The 17,174-nt window shown below is 44.4% G+C and overlaps 1 long non-coding RNA gene across 1 annotated transcript; it reads right to left on the reverse strand.

The window, feature by feature from the left end:
- Positions 1 to 1,533: 1,533 nt before the first annotated feature.
- LOC143768927 (uncharacterized) lies at positions 1,534 to 15,600 on the reverse strand. The gene is made up of 6 exons (XR_013214124.1): positions 15,469 to 15,600; positions 2,480 to 2,566; positions 2,290 to 2,376; positions 2,097 to 2,183; positions 1,838 to 1,972; positions 1,534 to 1,643 (listed from the first exon to the last, which is right to left on the reverse strand). It is a non-coding gene; the product is annotated as an uncharacterized LOC143768927 (long non-coding RNA).
- Between the last annotated feature and the right edge of the window lie 1,574 nt (positions 15,601 to 17,174).

The raw sequence follows: 17,174 nt of genomic DNA on the forward strand, positions 1-17,174 counted from the left end.
CCACCGAAGCTGTCGGTAAGAAGAAAATTCAGGCGCTGCGCACGGTGTGGAGGAAGGAGCTCAATAAGGTCCTGCACACTTCCAAGTCCGGGGCTTCAACGGAAGAGGTATACGTGCCGAAGCTCTGGTACTTTGAGCATCTGAATTTTCTTCGGGACCAAGAGGTGCCACGGTCATCTACGTGTTTGCGCTCTTTCGCACCTGTGGAACCGACATTATCTCAGAACCTCATCGAGCTGGACTCCCAAGGGCAACAAGTAAGTACCTCTTTGCACCACTGGTTCACCAATGTGTCCTATAATTATACGTAATTTGTCTGCATTTTCTGTTTTATCCATCAGATTATACCATCAATTAGAAGTTTTAACATTTTCCTGTACAGATAAGTAACCCTGTCGCAGAAAAGTATTAAATGGCGACCTTCATAACCCATACTATCTAAACTAATTAAAAATAGTATCGCTTCCAGCTACAGATAAGTATATTTCGACCCTAAATTGGTAATCAGGTTCCCCTACTAGTCTGAACAGTGGAGTGCAAAGTAATAAATAAATGTGAATGTTAAATATTACTAATATAATAATATATAACAACATTTTCGCATGTATACAAATATATAGTTTGAATGCGGTTAGAGTGGTGTAAATCGTTTTCTTTTTTATTCTCCCCAGGAGGACAGTGCACAGGACAGTGCACAGGACAGTGCACAGGACAGTGCACAGGACAGTGCACAGGACAGTGCACAGGACTGCTCCACGAGTCAAATAGTGGAGGCTGCACCTGCCCGGACTCAATGGAGGCAAGGTTCAAGGAAGCGTAAATCCACCTCTGACGTCTCCCTTGAACTTTTGACCCTGGCCAAAAAGGCGTTGACGAACAATGTCAGCCCAGCGTTGGAGGGGTTTGGACACTACATTGTAGACAAACTTTCCAAAATGGACGAGAGGCAAAGAACTCTAACGGAGCGTCTTATTATTGATGCAGTTAATAAGGGTTCGGATGGCACTTTGGATGAGCACACGCGCTTGGTTTGTTCCCGGCCAATGGAGCGGCCAGAGTCGGCATATTTTCATGCTTGGCCACAAACACCAATACGCCCCAATGTTCCCGTGTCCCACTTCGGCCCGTCACCCCCTAACTCCTACCCGACCATTCCGTCTCACATGGCTTCGCCCATCAGGCACCTTAATGTTAGAAATGAAGATTTGGTGTATCACGAATTGTGATACTTTGGCTTCTTACAGTTTTTTATTTTGTAATCTTGTTAATAATGTGTTTTTCATAAAAACTTTTTCTTGAACTTCAATCTCGACAGCTTGATTGGTGGGTCTCGATCACAGAGACAAAATGGGTCCACAGCACAGTATGACGGCAGAAATGAACTTTACAAAGAAATGTACTATACAAAAAACAAAACATTGAGAATGGAATAAAAGTCTATCTATATATTTTTTAATTAACAACATAAACTTTACAAACAGGCACTTGTTTTTATTTTTGCCCCGCCTCCAACAGTTGGCACATGTCCCTAAGCTTCTGCAGCTCCCCCATTGCCACATTCTGCTTCTCCTGAATCCGCGCCATAGTGTCTATCAGCCTTTAAATTCCGGCTTCTAGATCCTCCATGGTCACACTGCCGGCTGCTGTGGGTCAAAAAGCATAACATTAATAACACTGTAGTCTCCCAATAGTGGGCTGGGATCACATCCCCACAATAGCGTTTAGGATGAATGAAACCTCTCTGTGGCGGGGGAGTCTCTGAAACTGCCCTTGCTGTCCCGGGTTACATAGAGAGAGGCAGTGAGTGACAATCTTAAGCGTGTTTAAAAAAACTTACGTGGCAAGACCTCTTCTGGGGACATATTCTCCGAAGGAGAGAAGACCGGAAGTGAATGAGGGGGCAAGTACTGTGTGGACTCAGGGGTGGTTCCACAGGGACTCCCATCATGCCTCCGTCCGTGACTATGTTCAGCTATAACATGAAGATGAAAAAAAAATATTATTATTATTATTTCTTATGTAATTCTTGACATTTGAAATGTTGGTAAAAAAAAATAAACTTATCATGAACAATACAATTAACATGGCAAACCTACTAGAATGTTGAGGCATTGACCCGGAGGGCACAGCTAGATCAGAGGCGGTGTGGGATGCCTCGTGGTGGCGGCACTGTGTCTTTGCCTCTTTGAATGAAAAAAAACAGGTGCTGTCAGCATACATGGCAACAGTGACTGCGGGGGGGGGGCGTACCTGAAACCAAATCCCAATCACATTATTGTGTAAACCTACTAGGATGTTGAGGCGTTGACTCGGAGGGCACAGCTGGATCAGAGGCGGTGTGGGATGCCTCGTGGTGGTGGCGCTTTGTCTTTGCCTCTTTGAATGAAAAAAAACAGGTGCTGTCAGCATACCTGGCAACAGTGACTGCAGGGGGGCATACCTGCAATCAAATCCCAATCACATTATTGTGGAAACCTACTAGGATGTTGAGGCGTTGACTCGGAGGGCACAGCTGGATCAGAGGCGGTGTGGGATGCCTCGTGGTGGCGGCGCTTTGTCTTTGCCTCTTTGAATGAAAAAAACAGGTGCTGTCACTATACCTGGCAACAGTGACTGCGGGGGGCATACCTGCAACCAAATCCCAATCACATTATTGTGGAAACCTACTAGGATGTTGAGGCGTTGACCCGGAGGGCACAGCTGGATCAGAGGCAGTGTGGGATGCCTCGTGGCCCAAAAAATAGGTATATTTAACCGTTATGTTGTGTGCTGTATTAATTAAATAGTGGAGCAGGCCAGGGCCAGCCAAGCCAAGGCAGTCACAGAAGAGTAGGTTTACCTTTCCATATAGTGTGCGCACAAAATGGCAGCCATAGCAAAAGAGTTTGGAAACCGCATCCTAAAGTGCCTCCATTTTGTGCGTCCGCTTGCCAGATGCACAAGATGGCTGCCAGAGATGTTTTATACATCATTTTACCTAGTGCATAGATAAGCATTGCTGCATAGCCATACACTATATACAGAAGAAACAAACAACAACTCAAAGATGTCATACCATTGATGAGCTACAAAACGGGAACGCTGAAGGTGCATTTCTGGAGCCGGCGGCACAACCGCGATGCTGTGCATACCTGCGTCACAACCGCGACGCTGTGCATAAACAGAGACGCTATAGCGATGCGGATCGCGCAGGAGCACGGCTGAGTCAAGGACCTCCTCTGGGCATTGTTAGGCGGTGCCATACAGCGTCTTTCCAGCTAAAATGTCGGCGAGACAATGATATGCTCCTCTGGGGCAGACCAAGCTCCGCTTTTTAGTGAGCCAAATGGATGCCCTGGATTACGAGGGCCTGGAGACTCGCCCTGCCCACCGGAACATCCACAAGCAGGAGGTGCTGCGTCGCATTGGCCACATGATGGAGAGGAGGTTCGGTGTCCGCCGCAGTGTGCTGCAGCTGTGGAGAAAATGGGCTGACCTCCGTTACAAAAATCCAAAACTTCTGGCAGAGTTGCGTGCGAAGACAAGGCGAGACAAGTACCAGTATGGGGGAATTGGGAGACGCACGCTGCCGGGAGGGGGGAATTGGGAGACTCGCGCTCATGGTTGCCAAGTTGTCCTGGAATTCCTGTAAAAACATGACACTTTTTTATAATACCAAACCAAACCACAAGGATTCCTAAAATATAACTTTTAATGTATAAAGTTAAAACCACACAGTTCTAAAATTGAGGACAAAATAATGAAAATTGAATAAATAACTACCTATTTGCGGAGGTTGGCACCCTAAGTTACTGCGGTTGGCGCCCCCGCTCCACGAAGGCTGGCCCTGATGGCCCTACAAATTCCCTATAGTCCCTAATAGGTAGTGATACAAATACCAATAGCCCAAAATCCAAAAGTAATATAAAAAATTAGCAAAACAGTTTGTATAAAGAAATAGAAAAAATTAGAAAAAACAAACTGAACAAAAAAACTCAAAAGTAGTTATATAGCCAACAGGCTGAAAACCCTAAATAGGGTACTTATAAACAGTGTACCATTTTTTGGGTATAGAAAAAGGGGAAATATCAATATCCCAATTATACAAACCAACTCAATTAAGGAGACCACTCAAATAACAAAAATACTGACATAGACTTATCCCGCAATAGTGAAGTCAGCCATAGAATCATAGAGTGGAAACCCCAGTGACACACATGATAGTTTAAGTGGCATACCAATGTACCCCCAAAAAAACAAAATTTATATAAAAAATTAGCAAAAAGAAAGTATGGACAACAAAATAGAATAAATCAGAAAAAACAAACTAAGCAAAAAAAAACTGAAAAATAGTTTGATAACCAACAGCCTGGAGACCCTTAATAGGGTACTCAAACAAATTATGTATTTTTGGGTAGACAGAGAGGGAAAATAATAGTGTCCCATTTATGCAAAGGACTCAGTTATGGGGAACCACTCAAATGACAGTAGTACTACTATAGGATTATCACACAATGGTGAAATCAGCCAAAGCTAGATACAAAAAGCCCATCTTAATATACTGGCTACTTCCTATTCACAATAAGATCATTTCATGGAGTGGAAAACCCAGAGTATAATGCAAAACTTATCCCAGGGAGATACGTATAGGACAAGTTCTGGGGATGTGGAAGCTATACTGACCGCAATCCTGATCCTATCCAAACACACTAAAGGCAGCTGTGGAGCGTTACCTGAAATCCTAGACGCCTCGTCACAGCCTGAGAAACTGACTACCCCTAGAGAGAAAGCAAAGACCTCACTTGCCTCAGAGAAATATCCCCAAAGTTTTAGATAGCCCCCACAAATAATAACGGTGAGTTAAGGGGAAAACACAAACGTAGAGATGAAACAGGTTTAGCAATTGAAGCCCGCTAATAATAGATAGGCAGATAAAGACAGGTGTCTGTGCGGTCAGTATAAAAACTATCAAAAGTAAACCACGCAAAGAATACAAGAACCCCCACACCGACTCACGATGTGAGGGGCGCACTCTGCACCCCAGAACTAACCAGCAAGCAAAAAATCACATGAAAGCAAGCTGGGCTGAACTCATAATATAATGAGAAACGTTTTCAAGGAAATAATGAGAAACTGAACAAGCAAACTTAGCTTCTCATAGCAGGAGACTGGTCACAAGGAATATTCAGGAAAGCACAGGATCCGGACTGAATACACCGACAGCAGGCGACAAGTGAAGGTCCAGGTGAGTTAAATAGGCCCAGCCTAACAGGAGATGAAAAAGCTGAGCCCAGCAATATCGCTAAAGGCCACCAGAGGGAGCCCAAGAACAAACTCACACAGTACCACTCATGACCACAGGAGGGAGCCCGAGAACGGAATTCACAACAGTATGGTAAGTGGAATTAACAATATCCCTGGGGTAACCTCTATCTTAAAAACGATTTTAAGGTCCAGGGATTTTGTTTCAAAATCACCCATCCTTGAGCAGTTTCTGCGCAATCTGAGAAACTGCCCCTTGGGGATCCCTCTCTTCAGGGGACACCGGTGATGGCTCTCCCACCTTAACAGGCTATTAGTTGCCGTTGGTTTCCTAAATATGGTGGTACTCAGGAGGCCATCACTTTGTCTCGAGATGAGAACATCAAGAAAGGTGATCTTATCAACCCCAATCTCGTATGTAAATACCATACCATTGATATTACTATTGAGGTATTGCATAAATCCTTTAAAGGACTCAGTGTCCCCTTTCCAAAAACCAAAATATCATCTATGTAACGGCCCCAGAAAATTATCCTGGGGCCCCATAGATCATCCTCATCTCGAAAAACAAATGTGTCCTCCCACCAGCCCAGGAGCAAATTAGCATAAGTGGGGGCACAAGGGCTCCCCATTGCTGTGCCCCTGAGCTGGTGGTAAAACTTACCATTAATGAGAAAGAAATTCCGCCTCAACACAAAATTCAGGAGCTCAATCAGGAACCCATTGTGTGGCCCAAAATGTGTACCCCTCTCACTCAAAAAAAATTTCACGGCTCTCAAACCGTCTTGGTGTCTGATACTGCTATACAGTGCCTCGACATCAATCGAGGCAATGATTGTATCATCATCAATTGTAATACCCTCCAATTTTGTGAGAAGGTCACTTGTATCCCTAATGTAAGAGGGTAGGGCCAACACAAAGGGACGCAGAAGCTTGTCCAAGTAAATACTACAATTCTGTGCTAGAGCACCCACCCCTGATACAATAGGGCGACCCCTCAAAGGGGTAGTGCCCTTGTGCACCTTTGGGAGCGCATAAAACTTAGCAAAGGTTGGTGATTTAGGCAAAAGAAAATCAAATTCACTCCTGGAGATTAATCTCTGTTCTAATGCTAGTGTCAAAATTCCTGAGAGTTCCTGCAGAAATACCTGAGTCGGGTCACATCTGAGGATGTCATATGAGTCCCTATCAGACACAATGGCCAAGCACATATCCACATACCCCCGGGTATCCAAAACAACCACATTACTGCCTTTATCTGAAGGCTTAATCACAATTGAGTGATTGTTTTTCAGACCATCCAACGCTCTTTTTTCCTCACCCGACAAATTAGGGGAAGTGGAGTCAAAACTTGGGTCTATCTTATTGATTTCATCAGTTACCAGTTTTTGAAAAATGTCAATACTGCCAAATTCACTTGGCGGAGGCATTCTTCTACTGATGGGCTTCAATTCTGAAAAAGGACCCTCACCCAATGGACAGGATCCCTCCTCCGCAAGATCCTCCAATGTTTCCAGGTCAGCAAGGTCAGACTGAGAGATGCCTAACTGTTGGCATTTCTGTGCATCATTCTTTTGGAAAAAACTTTTCCATTTTAATTTCCTGGTAAACAAACCAGGAGTATACGGGGGTATGTGGATATTACATTCCAGATAAAAGACTTTATAACCTGCTCAACCACAGGGGTAATATATACCATCGAATGCCCCTGTGGGAAGGTATATGTGGGGAGAACCAAACGCCAGCTGAAAATAAGAATAGGGCAACATATTAGGAATATCAAAAATCTTTTTCTGGGTCATCCACTTTCCCAACATTTCACGGAATATCACAATGGACAGGTTCAACATATGAAAGTTTCGGGCATAGCCACGGTACAGAGACATTGGAGAGGTGGCAATTAAAATAAAGCAATGTCCAGAATGGAGACAAAATGGATTTTTCTCCTGGACACTATTGCACCAAGAGGCCTGAACATGGGCACTGAACTGTTTGGATTTCAATGAAGTATTCAAATGCTGCAGAGACACACTATATAAAGAACGATAGTACGGAGCAAGGATCATCCCTGAGGAAGGAGACAGGCGTCTCCAAAACGCGTAGGTTGAATGATCCTCACTGCACTCCGTATGTATCTCACTCTCGGGCGGTCACGTGACCTGTGACATTGCGCAGGTCCTACACACAGCACGGACTCACCGCTTTTTTGCACGCGGCGTCCGATCTAAGAATCCTGACCTCACCCGGAGGAGAGTCATTGCAAGTGGTTGCTACCGGCCGGAGCAGCCACTGTTTTTGGAACTTCTCGCTCTACCAGAAGGACATTGAGATCTCTCAATGTCCTTCTGGTAGAGTGAGAAGTTCCAGCAGCACGTCTTTGGCTCGGAACTATCTAACAGGGGAGGTAGGCAGAACTGTTTTTACTTGCTATATAACCTCCCTTGCTGTTTTTTACTTGTATGAAGCTCTAAAATACACTTGGTGGGATTTAGAGTTGCTTACATTGCAGCGGCTATCTATTACTACCCCTATTTCTATACTATAACCCAGCGCGCACCAGTATACACAACCAGTGTATACTATTCTTATATTTAAGGTTAAATTGTTTTCAAACCTGTGGTGGAGGTTTGTTGGTGCTGCAGCGGGGCTATAAAGTACATTGTGACTCAGCGCCACCAAATAGAACATTACACACGTATGTGGATATGTGCTTGGCCATTGTGTCTGATAGGGACTCATATGACATCCTCAGATGTGACCCGACTCAGGTATTTCTGCAGGAACTCTCAGGAATTTTGACACTAGCATTAGAACAGAGATTAATCTCCAGGAGTGAATTTGATTTTCTTTTGCCTAAATCACCAACCATTGCTACGTTTTATGTGCTCCCAAAGGTGCACAAGGGCACTACCCCTTTGAGGGGTCGCCCTATTGTATCAGGGGTGGGTGCTCTAGCACAGAATTGTAGTATTTACTTGGACAAGCTTCTGCGTCCCTTTGTGTTGGCCCTACCCTCTTACATTAGGGATACAAGTGACCTTCTCACAAAATTGGAGGGTATTACAATTGTTGATGATACAATCATTGCCTCGATTGATGTTGAGGCACTGTATAGCAGTATCAGACACCAAGACGGTTTGAGAGCCGTGAAATTTTTTTTGAGTGAGAGGGGTACACATTTTGGGCCACACAATGGGTTCCTGATTAAGCTCCTGAATTTTGTGTTGAGGCGGAATTTCTTTCTCTTTAATGGTAAGTTTTACCACCAGCTCAGGGGCACAGCAATGGGGAGCCCTTGTGCCCCCACTTATGCTAATTTGCTCCTGGGCTGGTGGGAGGACACATTTGTTTTTCGAGATGAGGATGATCTATGGGGCCCCAGGATAATTTTCTGGGGCCGTTACATAGATGATATTTTGGTTTTTTGGAAAGGGGACACTGAGTCCTTTAAAGGATTTATGCAATACCTAAATAGTAATATCAATGGTATGGTATTTACATACGAGATTGGGGTTGATAAGATCACCTTTCTTGATGTTCTCATCTCGAGACAAAGTGATGGCCTCCTGAGTACCACCATATTTAGGAAACCAACGGCAACTAATAGCCTGTTAAGGTGGGAGAGCCATCACCCGTGTCCCCTGAAGAGAGGGATCCCCAAGGGGCAGTTTCTCAGATTGCGCAGAAACTGCTCAAGGATGGGTGATTTTGAAACAAAATCCCTGGACCTTAAACATCGGTTTGAAGATAGAAGTTACCCCGGGGATATTGTTAATTCCGCTTACCATACTGCACATAGTACTAACCAGACCTCTCTGCTAATACAGAGAAGGAATGAGGATGTGGCACCAATTACACGTCTAATTGGGACTTATGATGACCAGTCTGGTCGGATTTCTCAGATCCTGAGGAAGTACTGGCAAATTCTGAGATTGGATCCTGATATCTGCGAGCATATATCCCAATACCCCTCGGTCACATACAGACGTGGTAGGTCAATAAGGGATTTAGTGGTGCGGAGCCACTTTGAACCCCCTAAAAGATCAGGTACTTGGCTTGAGAACAGGTCCCTTGGAACTTTCAGATGTGGACACTGTTCCTTCTGTAAATACATTAGAGTCACAAATGCGTTCAGAAGTTCGGCAACTGGAAGAGTATTTCGGACAAGACAGTTTGCGAACTGTAGAACAAAGGGGGTGGTGTATCTCTGCACTTGTGGGTGTCCCAAGGATTACGGGGGAAAAACTAAACGTGAATTTCGCATACGTATTGGAGAACATTTGGGGGACATTAGGCACAAAAGAGATACCCCCCTGGCTCGACATGTGAATACAGTACATGGGGGTGACCCTGGGTCCCTGGCGTTTATGGTTATGGAGGTTATCTCCCCTTCTGTCAGATTGGGGGACTGGGATCAGAGAATTGTTCAACGTGAGACAAGGTGGATCTATTTAATGGGGTCGGTGAGTCCTTCTGGCCTCAATGAACAGTTGTCCTTCGTGAGCTTCATCTAACATGGTTTAAGTTATGCATTGCTTACTGCCTGGGTCGATTTTGGCCCCTTTAAAAATTGTTATATGCTCATAATTGTTATATTATAGTTCTTCTTTTGTTTTTATGCTTAATATTATTTTGTCCTCATTCACTTCATATAGTATGAGAGTATCTTTATTTGACTATAGGGACTGCTTAGATTGATATCTCTTTGGTGGCTTTATAATAAGTGATATATTTGTTTTGCACCAACTTTGTGTATACTGTAGATAACATGGCGGTGTGTGATCTTTTCGAGGTGCAGGTGACTTTTTATGTTCACCTCTATGCATGAACCGGCATGATTCTCATATGCCATTGAAGTATATGGGAGGCGGGGTTGGGTTGCCCGGCCCTTTTAGACATTTGGCCCCCTGGTTTTGTTGATCTATATTTGCGGTCCAACAGTGCTCTTTATTATACATCATCTCCTGTTTTTCAGGAGGGTTGGAGTACGACTATGATTTCTTTCGCCCATCTATGAGTGTTGTCTCCGGCTAGGCTGGAGCGCAGCTGCGCTTCACACTATGCATGCGCTGTTTGGTGCGTCTGTACACAGTGCTGACGTCATCTGTGCGGGCTGGAGCGCATTTGCGTTCCAGGGACTGTGATGCACATACCGGTGGGCGGAGACTAGCTCCACACGGAAATGCAGCCGGTAAGAGGTTATATATGAAGTTTGGATGAGCGGCGTGGCACCATCTTTGCGTCATTTGGACGGTAAATTCCCCCTGATGAACCCCCGGTTTTCCCACGGGGGGAAACGCGTTGGGTACTATAAGGGATGTCATCCTACATGGAGATGCTTGTCGGTGGCTGGACTGATATCCGCAGCACTACTATAGGACTTTTATGAATCAGATAAGTAAAGCGCTTGATGTGGCTCAGTGACTGTTCTAGCTGCATAGGATATGGCCATCTAAATGACTATTTGATGCATTATAAATATATCTCCCTGGGATAAGTTGTGCATTATACTCTGGGGTTTCCACTCCATGAAATGATCTTATTGTGAATAGGAAGTAGCCAGTATATTAAGATGAGCTTTTTGTATCTAGCTTTGGCTGATTTCACCATTGTGTGATAATCCTATAGTAGTACTACTGTCATTTGAGTGGTTCCCCATAACTGAGTCCTTTGCATAAATGGGACACTATTATTTTCCCTCTCTGTCTACCCAAAAAGACATAATTTGTTTGAGTACCCTATTAAGGGTCTCCAGGCTGTTGCCCAAAAATACATAATTTGTTTGAGTACCCTATTAAGGGTCTCCAGGCTGTTGGTTATCAAACTATTTTTCAGGTTTTTTTGCTTAGTATGTTTTTTCTGATTTTTTCTATTTTGTTGTCCATACTTTCTTTTTGCTAATTTTTTATATTAATTTTGGTTTTTTGGGGGGTATATTGGTATGCCACTTAAACTATCATGTGTGGCACTGGGGTTTCCACTCTATGATTCTATGGCTGACTTCACTATTGCGGGATAAGTCTATGTCAGTATTTTTGTTATTTGAGTGGTCTCCTTAATTGAGTTGGTTTGTATAATTGGGATATTGATATTTCCCCTTTTTCTATACCCAAAAAATGGTACACTGTTTATAAGTACCCTATTTAGGGTTTTCAGCCTGTTGGCTATATAACTACTTTTGAGTTTTTTTGTTCAGTTTGTTTTTTCTAATTTTTTCTATTTCTTTATACAAACTGTTTTGCTAATTTTTTTATATTACTTTTGGTTTTTGGGCTATTGGTATTTGTGTCACTACCTATTAGGGACTATAGGGAATTTGTAGGGCCATCAGGGCCAGCCTTTGTGGAGCGGGGGCGCCAACCGCAGTAACTTAGGGTGCCAACCTCCGCAAATAGGTAGTGGACAGGAGTAGGGTATTTGATAGGGGTCAGTTATTCCCCATGCTGGTTATTTATTCAATTTTCATTATTTTGTCCTCAATTTTAGAACTGTGTGGTTTTAACTTTATACATTAAAAGTTATATTTTAGGAATCCTTGTGGTTTGGTTTGGTTTTGTAGTCTAGGATTCCGTTGGTATCTGCTTTTGGTTTTTTTCACTTTTTTATAATGGACGTATTGTCCGAGCGGAAAATGCGGTGTCCGTGACAAAAATGGTCAGGTCATGGGTTCCAGAATCTCCACCCCCATATTTCAATGTTTTTGATGTCCAAAATTTTTATCTAGATTGTCCAGAAATCATTTAGGAGGAGGTTGGCAACCCTGCGCGCTCTGCCAGGAGGGGTAATCAGGAGACGCGCGCTGCCGTGATGCGCTTCCTAGTGATGAAATAATATGTGTCCCAGGCCTGGCAGACCATTGAACACCAGAGCCCCCAGACAATGCAGAGTATAGCATCACTGGGAAGTGTGATCTCTATTTTCTATATATGTACGTACATTAGGCGACTCAAAATTTCATTTTACTCCTTGCCGTCAATGGCCTAGGTTTTTTTTTTTTTTTTTGTCTGGAGCCCTGTACTTTGGTGTCTAAACATTGCGTTTCTTTCATTTATGTGTAGAGAGAAGGCGCCGGCAACAGGCACCTGCCATTGCCACCAGCACTACTTCTTCCGCCACCAGCGGCAGCCCACAGCCCGGGATGTCACGTAAGTTTACCATCATTCATTGCAATTTTATTACTGCATACGGGACATAAGAGGGTAGCGGAAATATTGTATACATTACAGGCGCAGTAATGACCAGGCTCCCTACCACCCCTCCACCATCACTTAGGACCAGGCGCCCTCGCACCCCTCCACCATCCTCTACACCTCCCTTCCGCCACTCATCTTCCTCCCCTGAGTCGGCAGCCTTCTCCCCAGAAGCGACCATTCGTAAGTGACCAAAACTGCGAGCGCTTCCCAACAGCGTGTTCCATTGTTAAGCAGATATTTTATTGCTTCCTTTTAGCTGCGGCATCTGTGGCCAGATCGAGGGGCTGGGAAATGAGCAGCTCTAGTTCCGGCGATGAAGAACCGGCGCCCCTTCTCCGTAAGTATGCAGACAGTGGTAGGGGTTATCGGTGGGATGTCACATTTGACAACAACAAAAACAAAAAAAAATAAAAAGAATTCTCGCCCTCTGGGACAGGACCAAATTGAGTGTGTAGTAATTGTCAGGGTATGTTCACACATGCTGTATTTGCAGCGTAATCACCGTCCATTCTCCAACCTCTTCTATCCACAGAACCGGCCACCGTGAGAGAGCTCCTGGCAAAGCAAAAGCGCCTGGAGTGGACAGCATCGCTCCTGCTGGCTCAAGTACAGCAGCATGGCCGCACGCTGCGACACCTGTTGGGCCGTGGGAGGAGATAATTTCAATGTGTTTTTTTTATTGTTTGTTAATTAGTTTGTTAATTGTTTAAAAAAAAAATAAATATAAAAAAAAGTAATTTGTATATCAGAGGCGGTGTGGGATGCCACGTGGCGGCGGCGCTGTGTCTTTGGCTCTTCGAATGTTAAAAAAAAAAAAACATTCAGCGTATGTCGTACCGATCCCACGAAGACAGGCTAATAAAAATGCCCTATAAAAGTCCCTGCAGCGTACCCCACATTCACATGAATCACCCAATTCACCCTTCGGTGTACCATACTCTCCGGTACCTGCGTACTCACCTCTGCGTATCTCGCGGCGAAGGTCCTGCAGGCGCCCAGGGCATTTCGACTTCAGATCGCCCCATTTTTTAATGATCTGGGCCTTGCTTCGGGTTATTCCAAACTGCTTCCTGAGGCCCTCAGACACTGCACGCACGACTTCCTCCTTGTGCTGGTTGCGGTGCAGCTCCAGCCCAGTGGTATTGTACTGCAGCTGATCCATTGTGCCAATCAAGAACTTCAGCTCCGGGATGCCCATTGGTGGATCACGTCGTCTGGCAGCCATGTTCAGCATGTCTGGAACCAAAGCAAGGTAGCGCAGGAACGCACGCACGCACGCTGTACCGTACGTTCGTCATCACGCAGTCATAGACAACAAGCATACATTACGTGCTGCTCCGGCGTTATGTAGACATCCATCGAACGGCATTGACTATGTGCGTTCCTTCCGTGCCGCTCAGGCGTAATAAAATGTACACGGACCGGCATATACAATTAGCGTTCAGACCGTGTAATTCTGGCGAGTTGAAATTAACACCTAGGCCCCGAGGATGGTTTGCACGTCAATGACTGGGCCAATTTTTATAATTCTGACCACTGTCCCTTTATGAGGCTATAACTCTGGAAGGCTTCAACATTAGTGGTTAAATTTATTCGATATGTTTATTTGTGACAAAAACGGAAATGTGGCAAAAATTTAGAAAAGTTCACAATTTTCCTACTTTGAATTTTTATGCCCTCACTGAGATACGTCTCACAAAACACTTAATTAGTAACATTTCCCACATGTCTACTTTACATCAGCACAGTTTTGGAACCAATTTTTTTTTTTGTTATGGAGTTATAAGGGTTAAAAGTTGACCAGCCATTTCTCATTTTTACAACACCATTTTTTTAGGGACCACATCTCATTTGAAGTCATTTTGAGGGGTCTATATGAGAGAAAATACCCAAGTGTGACACCATTCTAAAAACTGCACCCCTCAAGGTGCTCTAAACCACATTCAACAAGTTTGTTAACCCTTCAGGTGTGTCACTGTAATTTTTGGAATGTTTAAATAAAAATGAACATTGACCCTTTTTTCACACAAAATTTTATGTCTGCTCCAATTTGTTTTATTTTACCATGGGTAACAGGAGAAATTGGACCCCAAAATATGTTGTACAATTGTCCTGAGTACGCCGATACCCCATATGTGGGGGTAAACCATTGTTTGGGTGAATGGCAGAGCTCGGAAGGGAAGGAGCGCCATTTGACTTTTAAATGCAAAATTGATCGATCGCCATGACGTACTATCCCGTCACTGGGAATTAAGTCCCAGGTCACTTTGACGGGATAGTACGTCATATGGGATTAAGGAGTTAACCACTTTATATAAAAACAACAACCGTGAATAACGGGAGTAATGCAATACAATTTTATTAAACAAAAGAGAGTTGCCTATTCAAACAATGCCATTGTGGAAACCAATGAGACCTTGCACTCAACTTGGATGCTCAAGTGAAGAATTTAATGTAGTACACCACAAAACGTTTCGGTCCAAAACGCAGGACCTTCATCAGTTACTACAACATAAGGTGAGACACCACCAATAAATATATACAGAGAAACGAAAGAATGTAAACAAAAAAATAAAATAAAGTATATACAACATCTGGGTAAGAATTATAGTGTCTCTGAGCAAAGAGATAACATGTCATGGTTCGATTCTATAGGATATACAGACAAATTGTCAACATGAGAAGAGAGGACCCTCAATATCTGGCACCAATATAGACAAAGGGTGAGTATGTGATAAATAGCATACCGTACTTGAAGAACAGTGGAGGGTAGACACGCCTGGCGTGTCAGTAGGCACAAGCGACTGTAGTGTCTGCGTGAGTAAGAAGAGCGTTTGTGACCCCCTTAATAGGTCTATCATAAATGTGCATAATAAATGTGCATAGACATGAAATCAGTAGGGGGGCATACCTGTATGCGAATAATAGGTAGAAGAAACCAGACCTACTGAGAGGGGACGGATAGTGCTTGTTAGAAACAATATATCATGGTGGCACATGCTGCTAGTGGGGTGCTCCTCCTGAAACATCATACCTGGTATCTGTTGTAGCTGGTGAGCGTGCCCGGTTCAGACGCGGTGTCCACCGCTAGTCTGTGGTGAGTGGAGGGCGTGCGCGCTAAAAATAGAGATGGGGGGCGTTCCTCCAGCGGCAGAGGACGTGTGGGCAATGAGGTGGAAATGACGTCACAGGACGTCTCTGTGTCCGTTGCTAAGGACGCTGTGTAGCCGCTGAACTGACCTCACCAGCGGTGATGTCAGGTCCCAACAGTCACAGGGTCCGTGAGGAACCTGAGTACGGCAGTAAAGGTTCCGCTTATGAGGCGGTCTAGATACCCGGAGGTGGATAAGAGGGGAGGTGCACAGCAGTAACATAAAAAGAGTGCGTGAGGCACGGACGTAGTGGGTGGACCATGCCTGTGGACCAGAGTTCATGCAGATAGGAGATGGCAAATACGGTGTGTAGAGAGACTTCAATAGAGATGACTCTAGAATAAAGAGAGCAATATGTTAATACAGTTTACACAAAGTCCATCGCATGGAAAACAAAGGAGATGCAAAGATGTAAATCTTGTAGATGACAGACTGAGTGGGTATGACACAAGCTAGAAACTTGCAGATATTGTTGTTGCCATTGTGGTAAAATACACAGAACAGTTTAAGGTAATGCTAATGGGTATGTCACAATCTGAGGACCAACTGAATAAAATGTACGATGTGAGATAGACATCGTCATAGACCCGAACATTGCAGGTGACATGGTTAAAGGGCAGGAAATACAGACAAAATATACGTTAAAACAGAAAGCACGTATTTACAGAAAGGCCGCCAAATCGTAATCCCTGTTGAGGCCCTTAGGGTGGAGTGTTTCTAAGGTGTGGATCCAGAAGGCCTCCCTGCGCTTCAGTCGGGCTAACCTATTGCCACCCCTTCTAGGTGGGGGTATGTGTTCTATGACCTGGAATTTTAGTTGTGAAATGCTGTGACCTAAAGTAGCGAAGTGTGAAGGAACGGGCAGCAGCAACTGTTTACAGCGTATAGTGGATTTGTGTTTGGAGACTCGATCGCGGATGGCCTGCGTCGTCTCTCCCACGTACAGTAGGCCACATGGGCATTTTAATAGATAGATAACCCAAGACGAGTCACAGGTGAAAAAATCGGGGACATGAAAAATTTTACCGGAATGAGGATGATGGAAAGTGGGGCCTTTGAGGACATTGTGGCATTGGGAACAATGGAGACAAGGAAAAGTTCCCTTTCGTGGGTTTTGCAGGAAACGTTGGCGAGGTACAGATTTATTGGTGCCTATATCAGCTCTAACCAGGGAATCCTTAAGGTTGGGGGCTCTTCTGAAACAGGGGAGAAAAGGCTCCCGAAATTCAGGGACCTCTGGATGGCCGTTGGAGAGTAAATGCCAGTGTTTACGTATCGACTTGTGCAGGATATAAGCAAAAGGGTGAAAGGAATGGACAAAGGGGACCCGATTTGAACTTCTGTTGGGTCTAGGAGGTGACGGTGCCAGCGCGTTCTGAAGTACTGCCGAAGGATAGCCTCGTTGGGAAAACTTGGACGCCATTTCTTGTAGTCTGCTTGGGCGGAGATCCGGGTCAGAGACTATCCTATTGACTCTGTGGAATTGAGATTTGGGTATAGATCTTAAGGTGGAAGGAGGGTGGAAACTGGAAAAATGAAGTAAACTGTTGCGGTCAGTACTTTTGGTGTACAAATCCGTGGCAACCGT

Source organism: Ranitomeya variabilis, chromosome 4 (genome assembly GCF_051348905.1).
Source record: "Ranitomeya variabilis isolate aRanVar5 chromosome 4, aRanVar5.hap1, whole genome shotgun sequence".
In the NCBI taxonomy this organism is placed as follows: domain Eukaryota; kingdom Metazoa; phylum Chordata; class Amphibia; order Anura; family Dendrobatidae; genus Ranitomeya; species Ranitomeya variabilis.